The sequence below is a fragment of the Sparus aurata genome, chromosome 10 (genome assembly GCF_900880675.1).
Source record: "Sparus aurata chromosome 10, fSpaAur1.1, whole genome shotgun sequence".
Taxonomy (NCBI): domain Eukaryota; kingdom Metazoa; phylum Chordata; class Actinopteri; order Spariformes; family Sparidae; genus Sparus; species Sparus aurata.
The window spans coordinates 29,272,486-29,299,789 of NC_044196.1; the positions used below are offsets into that span (position 1 = coordinate 29,272,486).

General features: G+C 43.3%; 1 protein-coding gene across 4 annotated transcripts in view; it reads left to right on the forward strand.

Annotated features, from left to right (window-relative positions):
* The window catches only part of kdm6ba (lysine (K)-specific demethylase 6B, a), a 99,042-nt gene that overhangs the window by 31,270 nt on the left and 40,468 nt on the right, over positions 1-27,304 (forward strand). For 2 of the 4 annotated variants that reach the window (XM_030429964.1, XM_030429969.1), the window contains exon 1: positions 15,751-16,297. The gene's annotated coding sequence lies outside the window, so the exon portion shown is untranslated. Of the gene's footprint in view, positions 1-6,711; positions 6,779-15,750; positions 16,298-27,304 lie in introns of those variants that run through there. The other 2 variants (XM_030429965.1, XM_030429967.1) reach the window with 2 other exon arrangements.

Sequence of the window (27,304 nt, forward strand, 5' to 3'; positions counted from 1 at the left end):
TCAATGCTAAATCTCCGTTCACGGAGCTCTGTAATGGTTGGACCAAATGTGTTCGCGTCTTCGGTACTGGCAAGTCAAGGGTCGCTTGAGCAATGAAGCTGCATGTTTAAATCGACCAAAGTTCTCCTTTAACTCCAACATGCATCATAGCATTGTGCCTAACAAGGGGCAAAAATTAGCGTGTGCACCTGGGTGTTCTTTCAGTCACAGCCAATCAGAGCTGGAGCAGATAAACACCCACAACTACTGCAGGGTCAGTTGACATGGAAGTGAATGCCAGTTGTACACATCCAGATTGAAGACAAAAAGCCAGATGTTAGTGAGTCTTAGTGGGTTTTTGTTCCGTGTGAAAGACAGTCTGTTTAAGTGCTGTTCAGTCTGTCTCTCTGTGATATGCACAAACGCACAGAAGTGTGGTGGGAGTGGTCAGCAAGATGAAGTGCCAAACCACTGCTGAGGTCATGAGGGTTAGAGCTCTGTGGGGTCAAAGATCAGTCCAGACAGTCAGGCCTCTGCACGTGCCCAGAGCAGGTGTCCTAGCAACCAGGCAAGGCAGCAGGAGGTGAAGTTTACTAATGCACACCGTCATAAATAAATGTAACACAGACACAAATATAGAACTTTTATGCATCACACACTGTAACACATTGAACACCTCAGTGTGATTTAGTGCTTTTGCGTCATTTGGTCGCCCCTACCCACCAAATTTTCATTGCATTCTATCCTCTAATTAGAACAACAAAAAAGCATCATTGACAGAACAACATCACCCTCTGTATATTCATACTGCCATGTGATACCGAGTGACAGAACTGCACATTTGGCTGCAACATTCCCTGAAATAGTAAGAAAACAAAACAGTGTCTTTATTAAACTTTTAGCAGAGTTATGTCTTTTCCTGATAGACTCAGTGCCTGATCTAAAACATCTCACTGTGTATCCATATTTTGTATGATGGAAAGTCCGGTCACTGACTGGTCATGTTTAGTTTTTTGTTTTTTTTCAGGCCTCTGTCTGCATTATATCACTCAAGACCTCGGCCATGAGAAAAGACACTGCTGCAGCTCTCATTAAGACCACTATAACTCATAATAATGGCTGTCATGAACTGAGTAAGCTGGAATCTTATTAGGAAGCATAAATCACAAGCTGGAAGGCTACTCTTGTCTCTTACGCATTTATAACTCCTATTCATATCCCATAATTAAATTACTTACATCCCAACAAAGACATTTACTCTGTTGTACTTCATCCAGTTTGGGCATTTATCCACAGCGTTACTGTCGCATGAATTACATGAAAATGAAAAGTTTTGCAATGACTTTCCTCCTAGAGTGTCTTGTAATTACTCTTGACAGTTATAAGAAGTGCTAAGGTTGTTTATATTTTTCAGGTGCACCTCAGTTGTTACATCTCTGCTCTAAGTGTGTATTTTCCTTGACACTTTATTTTTCTTTGGGGAGCTTGCACATGGTATTCATAAAGGAACTTTTTTTTTTTCTAATTTAAAGAGAAAGTTACCACATGTAGTACATAGCAAGTGGACAACTTTGATGTGGACTCACAGGTTTGAGGTCACTGTGATTTAAGTAAGCAATAAATTCCTTCATGCCCTGTCTGTGTCCCTCTCAGACACACACACACACACACACACACACACACACACACACATAATGACTTGTCCCTTTTGAGGTCAGGGTTGCAGACATCAAAGCCAAGCAGACAGCCAAGTTGGTAGCCAATTTCAGACGTGCACTTCGCTCTGTAGATTCGCTGGCAATCCTACATGGCCACGTCATGTTTGAGGCAGTTTTATGCAAGAGTCGCCCCGGCAATCCTACCAGGACCTGTTAGCATTTCAATAACTCTGCTACAGGGCTCGCGTTAGAATCGAATGCAATTACGAAAGGGCTACAGCGCAAACGGGGTTATACACACACATCAGAGAAAGATATTGCACGCATATCAGTTCCAACAAGACAACACTTTGATGACTTAATTATCGTTTCTAATGCACAGGGAAATTAGATTAGTTAAATGAACAGAAAACATCACAAATGAGGCCGTTTTAAATTGCAGAGGACATTTGCACATTGCAGTGCAAGGAGGGAGAGGTTTTGACAATGGCTTCGAGTGATGATGTTGACGATTTTTGGTAGCATTACACGCCAATAAGTTTTGAAATTTCTCTTTCTGTCCAGACCATTGTTTTAAATTGTTAAAACCACACAAGGAGTCATTTTTGTATTTGTGCCCTGCTTGTGGGATTTGAGATTTGAATTTCACCTTCACTCTACTTGTAGCAAGGCTTGTGGTCTGTCATGTCTTGCTCTCTCTTTCCCTCCAATGCACACGCACAGATTCACTTTCTCAGCAGTATATTGTCTCTCCCATCTTTCCTTCATTGATTAGTCAAGCAGTAGAATGTGGGAATGTTCACACTTCCTCAATCCTGTTTCCTGTAGAGAGACCTAGAGAAGTGGAAAGCGATAGAACTACAAATTCACATTTTGTACAATGTTTAATTTGTCTAATGCAGTAATTCTAATAATGAATAGGAAAAGGTGCATAGTGAAGTGGGACGAGGAAAAAGCAACCAATAAGAGCCGGTAAGACATGATGATGACTAAAGAGACGGAGCAGATTGGAAAAGAGACAAAGGGAGAAAAAAGGTGACAGAGAGATGAGAGCATATGGAAGGGGGAGGGAGAGAGGAGGAAGAGAGAGAGAACTAATTAAAGAAAGTAGAATTTTAGTTGGGTGTTGAATCCACGAGGAGTAATGGTCCCAGGTGTGTGAGATGAGGAGAAACTGCGGAGAGGAGGGAAGGGGAAGGAAACTAGGTCCCTGTATGCCATATGTTCTCTAGCTTCCCCTCTTTCTTCTCACTCTCTTTCATTCCCTTTCATTTCAGACTCTGCACTGGCTCGCTGAGAAAAAGCTGATCTGGGATCGCTTTTCTTTTCCGTACACATCTTCCCCACCGTTCTGTCAGCTATTTCGGTGTACTGCAGGTTAAGTAAGGTGACGGCAGGATCGAGTGGGCGGTGATGTGGAGACGATGATTGTGTGGCTGTTTGCATGTGCCTTTGTGTACGAGGCTCAATAGCTTCCATGATTTGTCCTTACAATCTGAGGTGTGTTTATGGGGGATTTTCTATGTGCTGGTTCCTCTATTGATACAGATTTTAGTATTTGTCTTACACATTCTGATTTTTTTTATTGTTTAACTGGTCCTTTGTTCACATTAGTTAGTGTTTGGAAGTAGATTTGTCTGTGTGCATTGGGTTAGACTGCAGCTCTGCCAAAGTACAGCAGGTTTGGTCACTAAGTTTTATTTGAGTGCCACTTTGCAGGTTGTACCTTGTCCTACAGACATCTGAGTACAGTACTCGTCCACGTATACTAGTGTTTCATTCCTTGACCACAGTACAGGAACACACCACAAGTTTAAAATGACATGTCATCTAAAAATAGCAGCTAAACTCACTCACCCTTTCCTCAATGCAGTCCCACTCTGGCGGGATAACCACCCCCCTCATCACGGATCTCTCCACCCCGTCATGAAATGCAAGCTGCTCCCACTGTACATTCCACGCAGAGGAATGAGCCAACTCCCCTGTAAATTAGAGAGCGGGGGCTAGTCATTGTTTTCTGCCAAACAAAGGCAGTTAGCAAACAGGAGTGGAGCAGCTTCCAACCGGTGGTTAGTTCGGCTTACCGGCCGGGGGCCTTGAGGGAAGCTGCTGTGTCACCAGGTTGGGAGTGCCTCAAGGCTCAGTCCCGGGGCCCTTCTTTGGTCTCTTTTTCCCCTCTCTGTTGTGACTGTGTGCATGTGTGTCTGTACGTCTGCCCATGTGTGGGCCCTCGGGCTGTTTTCAGGCAGATCACGGGAGCTGCTGCGAGTTAGCCCAGCTGTCTGTGTCTACCTACATGCCTCTGTTCCCTAAAGTAGGAGAAAGAAACGAGGAGAAGGAAAGGAGGGAGACAGAGGATGGGAGAAGGGGGGTTACAACAGAGGGATGGAGCAAGCGCATTCCTCGACGTGCACAAAACATGTCCGCGGGGGGAACTGCAAGCGCAGCAAGATTCACAGACATCCAACTTCTTAAAACAAGACTCCCCTCTTCTCCCCCTCCCCATCCTAGTCCTCCACCTCCCCCTCCTCATGGCCCTGGAGTGGTTTAAGCAAAGGGATAATCTGTGGAGGAATTCCAAAAGGCAGGAATCCAGGGATTATTCAAAGAGGAAAATGGTAGATGATGGAATATTTAAGGGTTTACCTGAAATCATTGCTTAGGTTTTTGGCTTAGGGGTTTGAATTTGTGACAGCATGGCCAATTTTAGATCACAAATAAGATGAAAACTAAACAATACATCTTCACCAGGATGTGCTGCCTCCTCTCTGAGAGATTAATGCCAAGATTCATAATTTGCATCCTGATCCACAATAGCATGTTTTTAGTTGTTGTGTCATATTCCAGACATTTGTTGTCCACCAATCATCAATAAGTCTCCAGTTTTCATTCCTAACTAGTTGGAAGTCGAGTAAAACTGACATCTAATCTAACATCTGGTCATGTGCATTACATTACTTGCAGATTTCAAACACACCTTGACAATAGAGTTTACACAGCCGGACATGAGGTTGCTTGACAGCTGGATATGGTTGTACAGACTAGACTCAACTAGAAGGGCAATTGTATCGAGCCTGAGCAGATATAGAAGATATAGAAGTGAGTGTTCTGTTGTTCAGTACATTACTCTAAAGGTGTCAGCTGATGCTAATTTGTCTAAACTAAGGCAAGGCAAAAAAATAAACAGAGAATAACCAGAATTACAACCCCCTGCTGTACTCAGTTTATCTGACAATTGACAGATCCAGAATATAATCAGCAAATTAATCAAAAATTTAAAATAATCCTTTGTCGCAGCCAAAAATTAAACCAAACTAAGAGTTGAGGTAGCCCTTCAAAAGACACTAACTCTGTATATTCTCGCTAAATATGTTGTATGTATGTTGTAGCCTTCTATGACAGCAATATTACTACAGTCCCTCTGAACTTTACTTGACCCCCTGTATGAGGCCTCAAAAACCTAGTGGTGTTCTGTGTATGGCTACAATAAATACAGGCTGGCAGCAGCATGGTGTTAAAAATGCTGTAACACTATCTGTGTGCGGCTGTGTTATTGTAAACAAGCTGCATCTTTGGGGCTGAGCTCCTCCTGTCCTACTTAACTGGTCGATAAACAGGCTTTAGCTTTAATTATGGTGATGTCTGATATTGCGCCTTCTTACATCATGCTGGTATCTTGTTTATGTGTTTTGTCTGGTCTTGTGCTATTTGTGCGTGTCCGTCAAGATTTCTCCAAGCCTGCATGTTTGTGTGTGTGCGTGTGTGTGTGTGTGTGTGTGTGTGTGTGTGTGTGTGTGTGTGTGTTTGATGTCTAAGGATATAATAACAGTGGGTGTACAACTTGTCAGGTAGCTGTAGTCATTATCACTCTGTGTGATTGGTCGGCACATTGGGCTCTGTTTGTCTTAGTATCTGAGTGTCTATTTTCATATGCACATGGAGAATTACATCAGGTCCTATTTATTCTTCAACCGCCTCTGCATATTTCCTGCTATATTGTCTTGTTGTCTTTATAGTTAATATTTTGACTGATCTGTGTGTTTAAATTTGTGTCTTCGCTTGTGCTATATGTTTAATCAGGGTCACTGGTTTAAAGGACTTTGTTCTTTACAAGTGCTTCCACTACCTAATTTCACAGCAAATTTGTTGCATTATGGTCATTTGAATTTTGAGAAATAGATAAGCTCTGGCTCTGATTTCTTATCATGATATCTTTGGTATTAAATGTATGATGCCAGAGACATTTTTCTCTGATATCGATTATAGTATTTTTGGGGTGTACGGCAGAAAAGTACACTTGGTAAACTGTTGTCCTGTATTTGGCGGGCAAAAGTTGATTGACCGGCACAGAGCCCTGACTGTGACACTGTTCAACAACTTTTGGATGAACTGGAACACCGGCTCCAAGACGGGCCTTGTTGCCTAACACCAGTGGTTGAATTGGAGCAAGTCCCTGCAGCTAGGGCTCACAATCTTGTGTAAAGCCCTCCACGGAACGGAGGCTGTTGTAACAGCAAATTTATGATTTTTTTTTTTTCTAATGAGAGGTACAACAATCTCTTATGGGCAGTGGTAGACAGTAACTAAATACATTTAACTTAAGTACAGTTTTGAGGTACCTTACTTGAGTGTTTCAAATTCATGCTACTTGCTATAATTTTTTTGCCACTGCACATTTGAAGAAAATACTCAACATTTAAGTCCATTAATTTGACAAATTAAGATTTTATTAGAAAAATATGATGAATATAAGTACATTAATCCAGTGGTTTGCATCCTCTCTGTCTCTTAATCTCTTTCAAGCAATGTGTAGTTGAAGCCCGTCGTTGTATTTTAACAGACCCCCTGGCTCAGAACTTAACTGTATGGTATATAAAGTAGTTCAAAAGAGCCACATGCTTTTGACAAAGTCGGAAATGTGCAAACCCGTGCTAGGGCATGTAATGCAATAGATGTGGCAGGCTTTTCTCGTCAGCATAGCACAACTCCCGACAATATATTTGCCAGTGCCATTGATGAATGTTGTGTGTATGTGTTTATGATTTCTTATATCAGTGGTGTGCTTGCTTTTCAGGTACAGCCAATATCTGGCCCACCCAGTTACACTCAGCACACACCCAGACTCTGCTCAGCAGTGGCAGGTAAGAGAAACAAGCGTGTGTGTGTGTGTGTCTGTGTGCGCGTGTGTGTGTGTATTTCTACCCTAATAGATTATCGATGCACTGCTGGGTTGGTTGGCTACAGCAGACAGTGGAAATGGGCCCGAACTCCCCTGAGGAAACAAGATATCTCCAACACACACACACACACAGAGCTAACACACACGTACAGTAGCTACAAACACAGGCGCAATGTGACTTCATAGAAAGAAGGCTCTCAGGCGCAGGACTTTAAAGCACATTTTGCACGCTAACACACACACACACACACACACACACACACACTTGCGTACAATTAGACACACCACACACCTGCTGGGTCTTTAGAGGAAGCTGAGCTCCATTCTGCCTGTATCTGAAGATGAAAGGAGGAATGAAGGAGAGACAGGCAGGAGGTAGAGGTGGAGGAGGAGGAGGAGGAGGAGGAGGGATTAACAGAGAGGAGGAAGAGGATGTGGAGGAGGAAACAGGCAGAGAGGTAGGGGACAAAGAAAAGAGAGCAGATATAGAGGAAGAGGAGGAGCGGGGATGAAGAGTGATAGCCAGCTCTGCATGCTCACACCTCTCCTCTCTTCTTCTCTCCCTCTCTCCTTTGTGAACAGATGGGTGGAGGTATCAGATTGTGATGAAAGCCAAAGCAAAAAGAAGCGAGACAGACAGACAGACAGACAGACAAACACACTCATACATGTTGTACTAAACACCAGCAGTCACAGTTAGCTGCACAAACGCATCCTCACTCCAGCAGAAGGATGCAATACAGTGCATGCCTTTTTGCTCTCTGTCTCCTCATTCTCCTCTATCATATTTACTACATATATTATGGTGTGTGTGTGTGTGTGTGTGCTTGTGTTGTTTAATGATCATGGACTAGTCCGATCAGACGGGTTCTGGAATCTGATTCCCGCAGTGAAAGCACTGTACACAGACAGTGCACCAAATCTGACTCAAGAGTGAGTGAAGTTGGCGATTTTTTTTCCCGGACAGAGAGGGAGGGAGAGGCTCCAGGCACATGATGAATCAGACGAACGGCGGGAAGAAAGAGATAAGGCGGGATGAAGAAAGAGGAGGATGAGAGGGAAAGGAAAAAAAAGAAGGCATCAAATCTGCGAGCCCCGTGGGTCTTTGCTTGCAAACGGGTGGAGGGCAAATGGAGGCATGGTGGAGAATTCAAATGTCTCGGTGTCAGCAGGTTCACCAGCAATCTGTGCTGAATCCATCGCACATCACAACATACAGTTCTGCCTGAGCTCGAAACTGATGAAATCTGTGTCATGTGGTTATGCACGGGGGAATTGTCTGTGTTGGCAACTGCAAATGACACAGAAAAGGTAACAGTTTGACATTTAAAAAGTGCACACAGCACATTCATTGATATCAAACGACAGAACATGATTGCTGTATACCAGTAGATAACAAAGGAATCAGATGGATAGTTGAAAAAAATTAATTAAATATAATGTACAGTGTGTACAGAATGTACAGTTGTGAATGTTGTCTTCCGGACACAAATGTACTAGATCATGGATGAAGATTTTAGTTTAAGTAGTTCACCTAAGGTGAGGTAAGTAGGTTAGTTTGGATGCTCTCATGTGACAATCGATCACAACATTGGAGATTACTATTTAATCAAATACTCCTTTAACACTGAACAAAAAAAGCCATTAGCCCCCAATAATATCTGGCTTTTGTCTTTAATGGCAAAAGATAGAACTGGCATTTATTCCCAGGTCAAATGGTTCTGAAGTAGTCGCAGGTATATTTTGACTGCAGCTGTGATGTAAACATGACAGTTAGGCAAACACACTAATTTTCTTGCTTTTTGTGGCCGATGCCTGACACACAGTGAAGTATGTAGATTGTTTTCAGTCCGTCTCTGTTAAAGCAGCGATCAAAACATAGTCCCTGATCTCCATGCTGCTTTCTTCCTTTCCCTATTCCGAATATTGTACTTGACACCCCAGGGGGAAAAAAGGCAAACTTGTCTCCTGGCCATGCAAAAATAGTCAGTCATCTATTTTTAGCAGATCACCCTGCACATGTGCAGATGTTTGCATACAGATGCTATCACTGAATTGATTGTTTCCTTTGGATGGCGATTACTCACCCATGACAGCAGTTTTTCTTGACAGCAAATTGGATGAAACTGCAGCATGATCAGTTTAAGGCTGAAGCATATCAATAGCACTTGCCAAGTTGAAGATTTCTTAAAAGGCTGTTACAGTTTGGGTTAATTAAGCTTATTTTTCAAATAAGGTGCTAATTTCTCCCACAGTGTAGCAAGTCATAGGATGGATGTTCAAATGTATGCAGTATGACCTACCATGGATTACAGATGTGTCCAGACTTTGTCAGCTTTCTGCTGATCGTAGTGGTCAGATATACTGCCTGCATGAGCTCTGTGCTCCTAGTCAAATAAGTTTAGTTTGATTTACGTTTTTTTTCTGGCCAGACCTCCCTCTCTCTCAATCTAATCATGTTTACATCCAGCTGTCAAGTGAATTTCATGCAAACTTTTTAAACATTCCAAAAAAGTAAAATGCAAATAAGGTGTTTTCCATCGCTCAGTTTGAAGTGAACAAAAATAGACTTACTGAATGTCACAACTGAACATCCACCAGGAAGCTGGAAAGAGTTTTCCAAAAACTGATGCGTAATCGGTTTTCTTGGACAGGATATCTTACAATCTTTCAGAACCGCCAACCCACCAAAACTGAACTGTTTATGCAATAGTTTGACATTTTTGGAAATACAAGTATACACTCTTGGCCAAGAGCAGATTAGAAGATCAATTCTTCTGTCATAGCTGTCCAGTAAATATAAGGCTAAAGTCAGCCCACTGCTTAGCAATGAATGGAAGCCAACCAACAGAGAGTTCAAGAAGTTACTGGTTTAAGTAAGGTTATAGGATGCGCCGCACCTGTTTTCCCCAAAATATTTGTTTAATGCTTAAATTCTGGTTGTTTATCCACAGAGACATTTATGTGTATCCTCACAAAGAAGGATGTTATGGGTAGTCCTTTCAAATCATCATATAAAAGCAAGAAAATATCAACAGTGTGCACGTGCATTGCCAGCCCTCCTCTGACACAGTTGCACTTACGCATACTTATTAGATACATTCATCACGGACCAAAAAGTGCTTCGAGTCAGCATGTAAGAGTGATGGAATATGGCTGTCTCCAGTCAGCTTCTTAATTTCAACAGAGCAACCTCCCTTTTTCTCCCCATCTCTCTCGAATAAGAATTGCTGAAGTGAGGAATCAACAGCAGAAGGAGAGGGAAAGATACTTGATGGAGGGAGAGCGGGAGGGTGGGGTTGTCGGGAGAGACGGTGCCTAAACCAGTGTTAATTGAACACAGCTGTACGTCGTTAAACATTAATTGGCAATTAATCAGCTCACTCCCATAACCCCCCTCCCCCAGTTGGATGTAACTTGAATTTATCTTTAAAAAGGAGAGAGAGAGAGTGGGGAATAAAGTAAATTATTCACAGTAGCACAAGGAAGGCCTGTTCTAGCTCAGCCTCCGTCTCCCTCTCCTACTCTACTTTTTCTCTCCTCCATATTCTCCCATTTTCTCTCCCTCTCCGCGCCCCATTCAGCCCATTAATCTAGTTTTCTGCCTTTATCTCCGCTTCCTTCCCCTCATCCGTCTGTAGTTCATCCAGAGATGCGGAGAGAGGGAGTGAAAGAGAGATGTCACAACACAGAGGAAGTGCCAGAGGGGCGAGTAGGGATGGAGGAGGAGGAAGCAGAGGCCTTGATGCTCCCGCATGAAGGGAATCGTGAGGAACAGTGTGTGTGATTACATCCACACTTAAGTCGGCTAATTCTGAAAATGCTGTTAATGTGAAAATTGCAACCATTCATGCAGGGTCTTTGCAAAGATCGTCATTCTGAGTGATAGGAAAGCTGCTTAAATACGTACTCTTGTTCTATAGTACCAACTAACCAACAAGCAGTGAGCTGACACAGCCCAGTTGCTCTGCTATGTTTCAGCTGGTTTAAACCTCAGCTCAGACTCCTTCTGTTCAGTATGACCAATTAAATACTATTTATACTATACCAGGTATGCTATTTTAATGTGCCCTAGCATAAACAGTAGTCCTGACCTTGTTCTAGGTGGGTTTACATCTTCCTTTTACAAAGTTCTGTTTTTCTACATTGTCACCAAAGGTCAGGTTTTGATCGAACAAACTGGGTCGTATCAAGTGCTGTCCCATCGCGGCTGACAAAAATATTAATAGCTATTCCCAAAAGCCACTATTGTTGGCTGGGTGCGAAGCCTGTCATCGTACAGTTGGGTGACGCGCGGTGATTGTTGAAATGGGGATAATAGTGCAGACTTTTGGACAGTCTTTCTTTAAAGGCATCCACTGTGTGTGTGTTCAGTTGTACAGATGAAACATTGACAGAAATACTTGTGTAAAGAATGAAGAGAAATAGAGCTTGACCACTTGACCAATCAATGCGTGAAATGTGCATGGTTGTGGGATGTCAGTTTAAAAAAAAAAAAAATGAAACCAATGTGAAAAAGTTGTGTAGATAGAGAGCCAAACCTAAGAGAAAGAAAAGGTGTCTTTCAAATTTAGCCAGCTAGTGTGGATGTACTTTCAGAGCAACCTGCGAATGCTGCTGAGGTTTATATCCAGCATATGTGGCCACAGGCACTTCATGTTCCCAGTGTTTGAAGACATACTGTTCGTGTTGTGTGTGTGTGTGCAGTAAACCCTTTCTGTCCCACAGAACCAGTGTACCCAGTGCTGCTGGCTCTTATATAACACTACTGATTACAGCAACAAGGATAACCTGCAGTGCACTCGCTGACACACATTCTTTTTCTCCCGCCTTCACTCGATCTGTCGCTATCTCTTCATCCCGGCTTGCACTCGTTTCCTCTCCCCTGAATCTCAGCTATTTCCATTTTTGCTCAATTAAACGCTCTCTTTGACACTTTGTTTCCTTCTGTCTCTTTTCATTATCCGTAGCTACTTCCTCTCTCTGCGCTCTTTTTTATCGGTGTCACTTTGGCTGCATCCCAAAACTCCCAGCCTCTCTCTGCTTCCACTTCTTTTTTCTCTCTTTTTCACTGTCCCCTCTATCAGTCGCCATCTATCTGCCCTCGGCATCTACGTCTCTCTTTCTCTCCCCCTCTCTCTCTCTCTCGCTCCGTCTGGGCTCCAGCTCAAATATTACAAATGCTATTGCATACTGGCTAGGGGCCAAATCAGCAAGGCGATAAATCAATACAGCGGGAGAATTATGTAATGTGCCACCATACTGACTGGCCTTCTCTCCTCCTCCTTCACCCTCCCTGGGTGGTTTCCTTCTCCGCTCTTTGCTCTCTGTCACCGACTCACCTTGTTTTACGTCCCTTTGTCTGCTTTGTGCCCTCATTTAACGAGATAAATTGTTTTTATTCACAGCCTTGGCGTTTTGAGGTGAAGGCAGGCTCTTTACACCGACATGTAGCTCCATACAACTGCTGTCAGCAAACAATTATCACCTGTTGGATGTGATATGGGAATAATTGCATGAAAACGAGAAAACATCTTTGTGTAAATGTAATAAAATATGATAAGATCTTAAACCTGAGAGGGTTTAATCATTACAGAGGAAGTTTTACTAAACTTTTCAAAAGAAACTTAGTTTAGAAGGGAACAGCCTTGTGATCTTTGTACATTGTTAGGTGTTCTATGCCTACACTGGTTCATTTGTTATTTTGTTGTGCTTGATTACAGAATATTCAGAGCCCCGGGCAGTCTTCGAGACATGAAACATGGATAAACATGAACTTTTGAGTATATGATCTAGTCATGTAGATCTACTGTGTGTTGTATTGACTCATTTACAAGATTAGGATGTGAGTTTAGGTCTCAACAGAAGCAAAAAAAATGTGTTGCCCAGTGTGAACCTGGTGAAGAAATGTTCCTCGGTTTTGAATCTTAATGTTGACCTGTGTGTGTGAGGTTTGCAGTCTCTCCTTGTGTTTATTTGGGGCAAACTCCTTGACAAGTGGCGTGTTTGTGTAAATACTCAAAAACACTAGTAAAACCTTCCAGATTATTTGACTTTATAGGCTAAAGTCTGAACGGTGCTTCTGTCCGTCAAAGTCTGTAATGACGCAGCCTTGTTGTGTGCAGATTTTGAGATAGGTTTCTGCAATGTTTGAATGATCGAACTAAATATACACTCTAAACTTTCTGGATCAGTGTTTAATAGTGGAACTCAAGTGACTTCAGATTTTCTTCACTGCTCCACCAATGAGGGTTGTTTGATGCACCCAACTGCAAATGTGCGTACATTGTAACCCAGAAGGCTATTATCTCCATCCCTACACAGAGTAATGTTTCCATGTATCCTGGCAGAAGCCTGAACTCAACACATACAGTTGACATCCAGTGATTCCCTTTGATCAAACAACATTCTTCTGCCATAGAACTTGGATGGTGAAAATGGACGAAGATACAGTGACCATGAGGTGGTCGTTTTATCCTTGAGAATGTACACACCAGATGGAAGCTAATGACACCACACAACAATACATACCAGCACTTTCACCAACCGGTTAAAAACTGCAAACTGTGTGCAGAGTTCCAAGATCTTGTGACTCAAGCTTATGAGATCAAACTTATTATGAGTGGTGATCAACTGAAAACGTTTCCACTGCAGATGTTCTGCGATGAAAGGTTTTCACTTCAAACAGGCAGCTTTAGAACATGTATGCATGCTATACAGCGGGAGCTGAGACTAAATTAACCTCTTTCTGAGGGCAGACACTTTCAACAACTGGCACAAACCCAGCTGTTGATTTTAATGGAAACTCTTGTGCCCTCAAGGTTTTTGTCTCAGTGTTTTCTGTTACCTCTCCATTCTGGTCATGCAGTCTGGAGCTGTGGCTCCTGGTGCCCTGACTTCTTTATGGAGAGAGGGGGGAGAGAGGGGGGGCCGGTCTATAGGAGTCAGTGAGTGCAGTAATAGAGCCTATATTTCCTCCAGCCTATGCCCTGGTCAGAGAGTGCAGCAGCTCCATGCTGTATTTTCCATACCGTCACCCCCACTCGCCCCACTCTCTCTCTTCCTCCCTCCCTCGCTCTCTCAATCTCCCTCTCCCTCTCCCTCTCTCTCTCTCCTGGCTTTCCGACTGTACTTTTTCTCTCCGCTCTGGAATTCCATCTTCCTGCACGTGGCCGGCACTCAAGAGGGCACGCTGTGTGTGTGACTGTGTGTGTGTGTGTGTTTGCGCGTGTGTGAGAGTGTGTGTGTGTCTGAACGTGAGCTATAGGAAACATCTCTCTGTGAATAAAAGGAAACATGAAGCGTGTGTGTGTGTGTGTGTGTGTGTGTGTGTGTGTGTGTGTGTGTGTGTGTGTGTAAATTGCTAACAAGTGTGCAGTACTGTTCAGCTGTCCCAGCTTGAAAGCTCTGTAGAACTTAAACATAGTTTATGTGCCAACTGTAAATGCAGTACATTTTGTGCTAACACATTTGGTGCAGTCATAAGAATAAGAATTATGATTATATCAGACTTTCTAAATTTTGATTTGAATAGTTTTGGTTTTATGTTTTATTTGTCCGACATCTCATGTTGCACCCAAAGCAGTATTGATCTGGAAAGTTATTGCTTTGTTGCAAATGTCAAGTGATGGATATCAATCTTGGATGATAGAAAGAAGTATAACCAAGCAAGACACATTAGCACTCAGACAATCAGACGGTCTGTCAAATGCACTTGACATACACAGAGACAATGTAATAGTAATAATAACAGTAATAATATTACTACTTAAATTGTCTCTTGTTAATATCCATTTACAGACGAACTTGCTGGTTTCGACTTTGACCTACTGTACTTGGAATGGTTGTAGATATGCAAATCTTTTGTGCAGTGAGTCATTTTCCCATATCAGCGATTACTCGTGTGAGTAAAATTTAATCATAACTGATGTTTGTGACAAACACAACTATGAAACAAAGACCAAAGCTTTAATGAGGTGGAAGTTACCTTTAAGGTCTACAGTTGGCGAAAAGAGTACACAAAACTCAGTTTGCAAAGGGGAAATGGACCTAAAGCAATCACCTAATCTAATTCTTTTAATAAGAACCAGAAATTAGATAGTGGTAAATCCAATCAAAACATTAAACTCTGACAGAAGTGAGTAAATGCAGGAGAAAAGTTACCAAGTCTTCCGCCGGTCATGTTGTGTCAGATCAGGACACCGAACCTGCCGCCATTGTTCTCATCGTCCCATGTTAGCGGGTTTTTATGCCAAACTGTTATCGCCAGCTTCACACATATGTTGGTGCAAACATGTTGGTGTAGTAAATTTACATCTGCGCTGCAACACACTGGGTTGTATAACCCCAATCGAAGGTTATCTGCATTGTGTATTGATTTTTTTTATTTATTTTTTTTAATAATCATCAGTGTGTGTTCTGTAGGTCAAAGAATGTTTCCATCAGGCTTACATCACACTAATGAAGAAGAGGAATCGAGGTGCAGAGTGAGCACAGAGGCTCCTTCTGCTCTGCAATCCCATCTGTTTGACACACAGAGGTAGGGAGGGGAAGGATGGAGAGAGAGAGAGAGAGAGAGAGAGAGAGAGGGCGAGAGAGAGTGAAAGAGGGAGGGGGGGAGAGAAGAGAGAGGGAGGGGTGGTAGACGAATGAGAACGAGGCCAGATCAGGCTGAGGGAGAGGGGGGGGGGGAGGGGGGAGGTGCTGTTTAGAGAAAGGCAGGGAGTGAAAAAAAAAAAATCAGAGAGAGGCAGGCTGGGGGGTTGGGCTCCGAGCCTGTGCATGTGTATGTGAAAGAGGGAGAGAGAAAGCAGCGAGCGAATGCGTGTTGTGTATGTGTGTTTGTGCGTGTGTGCGCGCTCGCTCTGTTCCTTTCCTTTCTTTGTTTGACTACTGAGTGGGGGGAAAAAAAAAAAGAAAGCGAGACCGAATATAGAGAGATAGAGAGAGGGTGAGGAAACACAGACAGAGGAAAAGAAGAAGAGGATCCAAAACGAGAGTCACTTTTTGTTGTAGAGTGAGAGAGGGGGAGAGAAGAAGAAAGACAAAGGATTTCTATTTTGGTCTGTTTTTTTTTATTTTTCCTCATTTTGCCACGCAGGTTGTAAAAAAATAAGAGAAAAAAATATATACCAACAATAAGGACAACTGCACTGAATGCTTTTGACAACAGTGTCACATTCAGGAGCAGTGTGTGTTTTGTGTGCTGGCTCAGTACGCGTGTGTGCGTGCACTGAGGAGGTGGGGGGAAGGCAGCCCGTGCAATTTAAAGGGAAAATACAAGGCACACACAAAGCTGGGAGCGCAGGCAGGCAGGCGGGCAGGCAGGCGGGCAGGCAGGCAGCAGGAAAGGCAAGGGAAGGAAAAGGTAGTAGGAATCTGCTGAGCTGGCTGACGCTTTCACTAACAACACCTCCTTTGGATTTTACTCCACTGAGCCGACCCTGTGTCTCACTCTGAGCTCAACCTGAGCCCGGCCACGGTAAGACAAGCTTCGTATCCACCAGCTCTCAGCTGTTTCACCTACCGCTCTGCAGACAAAAGCAGGAGAAAGTTGCTGTGTGTGTGTGTATGTGTGTGTGCAGATGGATAGGAGCTAAGCTAAAGGCTGGAGCTAAGGCTAAAAGGCGTGAGGAATGCAGCACAAAGGGAGCTTGTGTGCTCCAGCTGGGGCTGTGTGTGTATATGTGTGCGAGTGTTTGTGTCTTTGTGGACAGGCTTGAATGTTTATGTCACGGGGCTTCCCAAACTTTTGCATGTGAAGGATGCCCCAAAATAGACGAGCACTGGACTGCAGAGAGCCTTTTAGGTAAAAGGTTTGTCCTGTACAGGCTGATTTGGCGATGAAGGTGGCGAGTGAAAGCTCGCATCAGATTAGTCATTATACAGTGTGTGCTCGTGCTTCAAATAAAGCAAATGTTCAGAAATGAAAGCTATTGTTATTTTAATAGGAGACAAAAGGAAACCCCAGCACGTTAGTTTAAAAATCAGTGGTTTATGTCAGAGCAGGGCAATTTAAATACCCCTGACTGCTCAGCAGCCAGCTGGCTCACCGGCGCGGAAAACAAAACACCAAAGTAGTTAATTTTTACTTCTCTGTCTCTTTGTCTCCTTTTTTCTCTTCCCTTTCCTCTCCTTCATCCCCCCTTCACCCGTGTCTTTTCTCTCTTTCATCATCACCCCTTGCTCTCCGCTGATTTAAATGCCGGTTTGCACAAAAGGGTTCTCTCTTTCTTTCTTTCTCTTCCTCGTCTCCTCTTTTTTCTCTCCTTTCCTTTTTTCACCAGCGTCTCTCCTCCCTCTTTTATCTCCTCATCGTGAAATAGACAGGTGACTGTACTGAACAGGAGTCTTGTGACTTTGCTGTCTAAGCATTAATCAGTCAATGCCTATCTCCTCTGCACACACACACACACACACAGATGCCGGCTCCCATTAGCTTCTTTCACACAGTTAAACACACACGAACACAGAGGTCGGAACTAGAAAGTGTGTCTTTTCCTGTGCAGCGTGTTGTGATCTGGGGGCTTTCAGCTTGTCCTTGTCAGTAGTCTGGCCTGTGGTCAACACCCGATTTGTGAACGTGTTTGTATATATATTTATATATAAAAAAGCTAATGGGAGCAAGCGTTGTCTATGTGGGTGGATGGGTGGGGGTGTGTGTGTGTGTGTGTGTGTATATGCTCCCTGCGCGAGTGTGTGAGAAACACAACACTTGTGCCGGTGTCTGCCTGGAGCTAATATTGGTGTCAGTATGTGACTGCGTGCTTTTGTGTGTGTGTGTGTGTTTGTGTGTGTGTGTGTGTGTGTGTGTGTGTGTGTGTCTCCCTGTCCTAATTAAGTCTGCCCCCCCCGAACGAATACAAACATTCCTAGAATAAAAGCCTCACTAGAAAGACATGTCACGCGTACTACTGTAAACTGATCCCTACAGTACTCCTCCACACACACACGTGAGCGCCCGGCCCGCACATGCGCACACACACAAGGCAAAATTACTGCTAGTATTCCATTTGCCGCCCCCACCCTTCCTGTTGCCCCCCTCGGGGAATTTCCTCCTTTCTCTCTTTTCATTAGCTCATTACCCGCGGAAGTAGAGCGTCCTCTACTCTCTGACATTTCTCTTTCCTTTTTTCTCGTTTAAATTTTTTTTATGCCTCCACCACTTCCTGTCCAGCTGCGATTATCCAATAGTTGCGTGCCAGGCGCGGTTCAGCCAGGGTTGCTTGCTGTGGGCTGGAATACATCATAGCTGCTCGCTCACTACCTGACATAACCTTGCCCTGATTAGGAAATACTGTATACAGGATGCAGCCAGCGCTAATGCTGAACTAATCTGTTTATACTGTTGGTTCCCATGCTGAATACAGAGAATGGTGTATTACAGGGGAATAAGATGTGACATGAGAGATTACATTACGGTATGTCACAAATGATTATGCCAGGATTAATTACTTTTTGATAAAGTTTTGAATTTGGTTTAACTTATTTTCTTAAATCTGCTGGACAGTTAAGTAATACATATGACATGATAGATGAAAATGTTAATAAATTGCAGGACAAAACTGATTTGGAAGTAAATAGAATTGACTTTTGTTGTCAATAATGTTTTATAATGAGCAGTTGGCAGGTAAGTTTAACAACATATGGCAAACTAGAGAATATGATTTGCTATAGTAGAATATAGTAGTGTGTATGGCCAAATAGTGTATTACAACATAATTGAATTTTCTTTGTCCATGTTTCCATTAACTTATTTTCATGCGGATTTCAAAGTATCACATTAGATAAAGTTGATGGAAACAGCACAATTTGACAAAACATTACACTCAATTGCCATAATTAAAAAAAAAAGACTTAATGGGCTTAATGGGAGATGGAAACCCCTTTTGTGAATAGGTTCAACCGTGACAAAGATTTAACTCACATGACTGATCAGCTGATTCCGCCCCAAGAGGAGAAGAAATAGCTGTCTTCCCTGTCGGCCTCTTCCAATATTCCACTAAGGTTCACATTGCAACGTTAATACCCACATTCCCTTGAAGATGGTCAAGGTGACTAGTTTTCTTTCTTCTGCTTCTCCTTTGAGGTTCATGGGTGGTTGGCAAACAACTGGTTTTGTTTCTAGTTTGCAACCTTTAATTTTTCTACTACTGTTGTCCCAGCCCGTACCCCCAACTTTCGATGAAACTGAGCTTTACGTTGCCTAGTTTGCCAGTCCAAACCAGGTGATGGAATTGCGCTTAATTCATCTCTTCTTTTGTTTGTTTTTGCTACATTTCAAAAGTTTGCTTCAAATTTGCTTGACAGTTAGATGCAAAAACAGCTTTTGGTAGTTTTTCTGTTCCATGCCAATCATTTAATGTGGGTGTTGTCTCATCAATCAAAGTGGTGTATGGATAAATATCTCTTTCAACATGAATGATGTTAATGTGAACATCTTGAAAACGAAAACCTTTCCGATGAAGGGTTTTTTCCTCCTCCTTCTTCTTCTCAGCCAAAAGGACCGTTGAAAGCAAAGCATGAAAACGGTATTAGTAAATATAACAGGATATAGTATAGAACAAAGGGGTTATGTTCTAAGTTAGACACAAAGTGATGCAGGATAGTAAGCTTCCATAATGTGGTGAGACAGATTCCATTACTTGGCTTTATGGCTGTTGTTTTTTTTCTCTGTAGGCTACAGTTTTGCATAGTCATTAGTTGGAGGAGGGGCTGACCCGGCCCAGCTGTGAGTGAACGTGTGTGTTTTGCCGATGTGGATAAAATATGGGGATGAAGTCCGTGATGACAGTTGATTCTGGAGCTGTCTGTGTAGCAACAAGCCATTTCCTGCACTGAGAGCCATTAGGACGCCACCCAAACCTCCCACCCCCGTCTGTCACCCACCATGCTCCTGTGCTCCTCTGCAGATGTGCATGCACAAACACACATAGAGAGGTGGCGGCGGAGGGGGGGGATTGAATTTGTGTGTGCATGTGTGCTGCCTCTCCTCTTTACCCCTCCTCAGCCCGGGGGCAGTCCCCCCCTACAGCTGAAGGGGGGAGATTGTGCATTCATTGGAATGGAGGCTGCGATGGCAGGGGGGAGGAGAAGGAGGAGGGTAAGGGTGATTGAGTGTTCTGCCTGGAGAAGAAAAAGAGAGACAGAAAGAAGAGAGAGAGAGGGAGGAGAGGGGGAAGGGTGGGCTGCCTTGTGTTTAAAAACAGGGAGAATAGGGGGAGGAGAAGGAGAGGAGCAGACAGGCAGGAGAGGAGGTTCAGGGGTGGAGGTGAGGGGAGGCTGGCGGGATGGCTGGCTGGCGCCGTGGCTGGGTTGTGTCTGTGGAGAGAGGGGCTGGAGCTGAGCTAAAAACAGCTCATGTTCAAGTGATCATTTTGAGACACTTTCATGTAAATAAACATCTGTTTGGTAGCGTATATCTGTGATTTATAGCATGATACACTATACTCTATACTCCCTATAGCCTGTAGCCATCGGATGAAAGCTGCAGATCTGAATTTACTCTTCTAAAATTCTCTGCTAGTCAAGTGATGTGTGTTAGATTACTGTGAAAAAGTGTGGGTTTTAATTCAGTATGGAAAGAAAACCTTTGTTGTGATTGTTCACTGAATCAGTTTGGTCTTGACCTCTTGTCCCAACATGAACTAAATATTAAGCAACAAACTTTTTAAATTCTTAGTATAGTCGTCTTTGGAATTTCAATGTAGACTAACATTACATCAGACATATTTTTTCATAAAGTAACTCTGCACTCCATGAAATACCCTCCTCGCATTACTCTGGTGATAGGGTTTGGATATATGGGGGAAGGTTGGATCTTTGCGGCCCCAGGGTAACGTTTAACGTTAGGACAGCAGATTTTACTGGAGGCTGACAAGTGTGGTATTCAAGTCATATTTAGTCTCACATAGCCAGACCTCTCTAATCTGACCCGCTTTCAGTTAATTTGGTCTTGAATATATAACGCAACACCATCACCTTGTCCACGATCGGCACAGGGTACTGAGGCCAGCCAGGCAGGCATGAACAGAATATATAATATATAATGTGTATATGTGTGTGTGTGTACATATATATATTTAATCGGCTTTCAGCTTTTTCCTTCTCGCAGCTATCGTTATTATGTCAGCCTTTAAAAAGACTTAACGGTCGACCTCTAGTAGGTTTTCCATCAGAGTCTGAGCCTACCTTGCTCTGAACACATGAGTGCCATATTCATGTAAATGGATGTTCACCAGTAAACCTAAGCTTCAGGAAAATGGTTGAAAGTTGCCTGACTGATGTACAGCATCATGTATTATCAGATTAGTGCAGAAACAGACACGCGTCTTTATTCAGATTTGCAAGATACCACGGTGTTTGACGCAAAAATTGTCTATAATATGCAGCTGAGCATAAAGTGATGTATTTTGGATTTGTGTTGGCGGTTGTGCTAAAGTAACATTACACAGATCCCCGGTGCTTACTTGGATTGGAAGGTAACAAGCATTAGTATACTGTGCACTGTATATGCCGTGGGTGGTACCAGCTTGCCTCGTGTTGTCTCCAAAATAATTCCAAGGTGCAATGTGGTGTATTGAAGACAGCATATACGTTGGTGCAAATGCAAACAGCAATCATTTTGCACAACAGAGCATATTTGCCAGAACCTGTGCCAGTCTCTTTAAGATTGTTGCTAAGCATGTATTACTGGACCTGGATACATACACACACATACAGACAGGCAGGCATACAACCTGTACAGTAGTTGCATTTTATTTTGTAGATAAACACTCTGGTCTAAGGCTTTATCTATGACCACACTAATTTTATATTCAAAAGCACGGTTGGTTAATGCACAGAGGGATAAGGCTTAGGTTGTTAATTCTATTATGCTGGGTCATAGGGTTCAGGCAGATTAGCTTTGGCCTTGGAGCTAATATCCACCACAGAAACTAGCCTGAGTAGGTAGCTGTATATGATTAGCAGAGAGCAAGACAAAGAGAGCGACATAAACGTGATGAAAGACAGAGACAGAGAGGCTAGGCAGTCTGGTGGAGGGTCAGATCCACGTGCTGCAGCCTGACTTCCTTATTTATTCAAGTTGGTCTGGATCTGAGCCGCAGACAGAGATGCATAAGGGGAAGAAGAAAGAAAAAGGTCTCGGCATGAGGAGATATCTGGGAAAGTGTAAGAAAAATAGCCATGCTGAGACATTTTGAATGCACCCACACACACACACACAGGGCCTTTGGCAGAGGTAATATGCTGAATGTGCACATGGCTTCTTTGTGTGATGGAGACAGGCTGGGGTTTGTTGACTTAAGGTAATGGCTTCCAGTTGTCTCAGCCGGGAGAAGGCCGTGTCACTCCTACAGGGGATAGACAGGGGATTGGCAGGCTGAGTGAAGTCAAAAATTGTAACACAGAGAAACACACTTCAAACACACACACACACAAGCAACCGAACACACAGACTTGTGACTTGTGTTGGCCTCTGTACCACAGAGCTTGTGAATGACTGGAACAGGTGTGTGTGTGTGTGCGCGTGTGTGTGTGCGCGCGTGTGTGTGTGTGTGCAGCCCTCGTTGCTTGGCTGATTTTTATCACTCCTTGGCAAAGGTCAACGGTGGAAATGTGTATGTTTATAGCGTCTCTTGCATAATGTGTGTCATGGGTTGCAGACTGTTAAAGTGTGCTCCCTCTGTAATAAAGGATGCAGACTTCTTCACAGCTCGATGATGAAAGGGGTCGAGGAAAGACACATGTTGAGAGGGTCTTAACACTTGAAAGAGTGTTGAATTTTTGAGTTGAAGCCTGTTGGGCGTTTGATTTTGCTTCGCTTTAACTACACATTGTGTCCTCCTCTCTATTTCTGACCACATCTTTATTTCCCGTTAATGATGCATTCCTGAGATGTGTTTCTCCCTTTTATTGTGTCGCGTCTATTCACGATTGCGTGCTTGTAGTGTTAGTGATACTTGCATTGAAGCTTCTCCTGCTGTTGCACTCTGGGGAGACTCTGCGGTTAAACGCCTAAACTGTAACCTCCATAAACTTATGTATGAACGAATGTATGATATAAGTCCACAAACACAGATTCGCGTAAACATGAAGAAATAAACACGTGAAATTTGGCCCATGCTCTGTTTTTAACTGCACTCTGTAATTGTGCATGCAACACATGGGCATGCTCTTTGAAGATTTCTGCTCCTCTCCTTTTTGTTTTTCTCCGTATTTGTTTATTTGTGGTGTTTCTCATCAAGTGACGTGGCTGTGTGCAGGTTCTTGTTGTCTGTGCACGGGATGCTGTTTCCATATTTGGGTTCAGAGAATGTGTGTGTGAAGCTGAGTGTATATATGCTAGGGACCACTGTAGAAAGTAGATGCAGATTAGGTTTTTGCACTTGAATGTGTATGTCTTGATATCTTGGAGTATCTTTTACACACTCTGTGGAGCTGGTTTTGCTTTCAGGTATTTGTATGGCTCCTGTGGTTGATGATGAAAGACCGAAAAAGTGTTGAGTCCTGCCCTGTCTCACTGGTCTCTCCGGTTTGAATGGTTTAATGGGAGTCTCTGTACTCCAGGCTTTGTTAGGAGTCCTACTACTGTCTATACTTCCCGAAGCACAGCTGCTTTCTTCATAATTTCCACCTGTACATAACAAACACATGTTAACAGCTGATTAATCATACAGCATGTGTGTTTGAGTGATAAAACAGCAATAAACACAAGTTAAACTGTACACCTGACTGCAATAACCAGGTTAGTATATGTCGGAAGTTGCTTAACGAAACACGCCAAACGCAAACACACCAAACCATCTATCCTCAGAACACACACACACACACACACACACACACACACACACACACACACACACACACACACAGGGCCATCTCCTCTCCTCCTTTTATTAACCCTCCATCTCCTGCGAAACATTATTGGGTTAATTTCTGTAAGTCAATCAGCTGAATCAATGGAGGTCATTGTGGGGTCATCCATATGTCATAGACTGTGTGTGTGTGTGTGTGTGTGTGTGTGTGTCTGGAGATTCTGACAGCTGTATTAACTGATCAACTACGAGGGGGGCCATGATTTTTGGGGCCAGTGCTGATATCAGTATTAGGGATTGAAATATATACACACATTTGTAATGATCATCCCTCAGATGTGGTCATCCAGCACTTGTTAGAACCGGGATATTTTAAAGTTTAGCATTTAACTTTTGTGTTTAGAATGACACTTTAGATTACCCCAACCATATTTTCCCACATTGTAATCTCTAAAAAGGTTTTGGTATCGTTGCATATTGGACAAAGTATGCTATTTCTGTGATAGGCCACTATCATCTTATAATAGTAACTGACCCATGTATTGTTAGGATTCTCTTTCTAATCCCCCTTATCTTTCCTCATTTCTCCTCTCTTCCACTTTTGTTTATGTCCACCATTTTCTCCATCCTCTTCCTCCCTTTTCTCCCCCTCTTCTTTTCTCGTTCTTTCTCTTTCTCCTCTTGGCTCTGCTCTCTGCTCTCTTCTCCCCTTTCTTCCTCTCTTTCCTGCTCCGGCTCTTGGTCCCGTGTCATATCGCCTGTCTCTTTAACCCAGTTCCACAATGAACCTTGACCCCTCTCGATTGTGTAAGAACTATGATAACAGTGCTGGTTATGCGTTACGCATGTGTGTCCTACAATATCTCTCGCTCCACTTCTTCTCAATACGTGAGCCACAAGTCACCGGCATTACCGGCATCGTTCTCCATTTTCTTTTGAGTGTGTTTTAGCATATTCTTATGTGCGTGTGTGTGTGTGTAGACATTATTTCATGAGTGAAATTGAGCCGGTTGCGCAAAAGTAGAAATGGCAGGTGTGTGCATAAAACAAGAGTGTGAGAAATCAAAACTGTGTCTGTCTCTGAGTGTTTACAAGGATTTCTGTGTCTCTGGATGAGTGTGTCTGGAGGGGCAGTGGGTGCACCGTGACCTTTATGGGTCTGTGTGTGTGTGTGTATGCCCCCGACCCGGAAACATGATCCGTCTCAAGGAGTCAAGCCCTCCATCCCCGCTCTGTCTGTCTGCACCCTGCCTCTCTTTCTCTCTCTCTCTCTCCTATATCTTCCGTATCAGTTCACAGCATTCTCTCCTTTCTGTCTGCTCCTTTTCCTGTCTTTCATCCCTCTTTCTTTTATCCTGTCCCCTTTGTCCTCCTAACTGTATACAAGCTAAAACCTAGAAATACATCTGCTCCAAATCCTTAACCATTTTGACATCTTTCTCTCTCTCTCTAATTCTCACTCTGTAATTCGCTCTCTCTTTCTCTCACACACACACACACACACACACACACACACACACACACACTGTGATCAGATGGCTTTGATTACAGAGATCAGAGAGGGGAGAAGTAGATGTGTGTGTGTTTGGTGGGGGTCAGTGTTGGTGTTGTAATTGATTTTCTCTGTTTCCTTTGTTTGACTGGTGTTAGATGTCTGGAGGCTGCCTATACTGTACTGCACTGATACTTTACGCTATAGATGGTGTGCGTAAGTGTATTTGTGCGCGTAAGTGTATTTGTCTGTGTGTGTGCGTGAGCGTGTGTGTGTGTGAGGGTTGGGTGGGGCAGGGTGATGGAGGAGGTCATGAGACAGCCTGACTCTCTCCCACAGGATTTCTATCACTGATGTATACAGTTACGAGCTTCGCAGTGTGTGCAGACGATCTCCTGTCCGTCAGATGGTCAACACTCCACCTTCAGCCTTCTCCTTTCCTTTGTTTCCATTCAGCAAAAAGGCAGGAAAATCTGCGAAAAGGAAAAACTATGATGCTCAATGTATTCCTGTGTCCGTGCTTTCAAGTGGCTTTGGGAGTTGAGGAGCCTTAAATAAGAGACGGCAAAGACATTAAAAACTCCTACACTCATCAGCTAATGGCCATAGGCCGACGTGTGTAGGTGGTTTTAATATATTGGAGCAGTGTTGTGGCTCTAATGAGTGTTACAGCCCAAACTGGAGTCCTCCACCCTCCCACGGCCCACTGCTACAAAATATTCTCTCAGAAATCTCTCTGTTCTCTCACTAAAGCTCAGACCAACTTCTTCAGAGTTTCCAATCAAACTGCAGCTTTAAACACGGGGCCGAGTGTGCACTGTGTGCTGTTTGGGCAGTGTGTTTGCAGTTTCCAGGAGCTGTGTGTGCATGTGTGTCCTGTACTCAGTTGCCATATGGCAGCTGTATTAGCCCATAGTGTAAACACAGCTGGCTGCCTCCCGTGGCTGCATGGGTGAACAGCAGTCTGCCTGCAGATACAAAAGGCTCTAATGGGAGGATCACATTCTCTGCGAGTACATTAATATGGCTATTAGGCACATTGGGATTCATGGTGTGTTATTTGTAAGGCACATTAGTGTCGATGTCGTGGCCTGATATCCAGACTATTAGTGATGTTAAGCTGGTGATTATTAAGTCTCGTAACGGCTGCTTGCCTTATTTTGCTGCGGGGAGTTGTAATTTCTTCCTCCTAATTGTGATGACATTTTTTTTGTGAATATTGCAATCTCAAAATGACACTTAGAAATGCGTTCCCTTTAATGGAAAAAAAAACAAAGTATAATCTCTTGCTGTTGTAGAGATCAGTGTGAGAAAAATCTGCATTCCTGTGTGCTGTTTCCACACAGAATAAAAGCAGATACCGTAACCCGAAAGGTGTGCTGATAAAGGTATTTGTCAAAGAGTAATGCTTCTGGTCGCCCGAACTAGAGACACAAAGAGGGAGATAAAGCAGAGAGGAAGGGGCAGGTACTGAACATTTCACATCATAAATAATGTCAGAAACACTGGTGCATGCTAGCCAGTGCTCAGGGTAGCGTGAAATCTGCTCTCGCCCCCTCCTTTCCTATCTTCCCTCCCTATCGCACTCCCTCTCTCACTCTTTGTGTGTCTGTGTGTGTGTGTGCGCAGGGTAATTGAGGTGTGTGACCTTGCTGTAGGCCTGGCAGGTGTGAAGGGAGGGATGGAGGAATGGGGGTGAGGGATGGATGTATGGAGGGCTCTGCTGTTATATGTTGGCAGACTGATAGCCAGCATGCATGCATATATGTATGGTAATGTTTGGCATTTTGTAGTGAAGAGAAATACAAGCGATTGTGTGTGTGGGTGGGAGCACATTCTTCTACTGTAAGGTTCGCTGCATGCGACTTGGAAATGAGATCATGTGTGTGTGGGTGTACGTGATATTGAGCAGACGAGACGGCATATATCATTTTCTATATGCTACGACGTGTGAGTATGTTTTGCATTGAAACGGTTGCATGCGGCATTTTTAGACCTCATTGTCAAACTGTAATATGTCAGTATAATCAGTGAAAAAAACCAGTGAGAGTAATGGTGGAGCTGACTTGGCAGCCTTTATGTCATTCCATTTCTATTACTATCATTAAGACTACATTTTCTATACCCTGTTGTTTCCTGCCATAAAGATGTTGATGAATGTTGTTTCTTCTGCCACTCT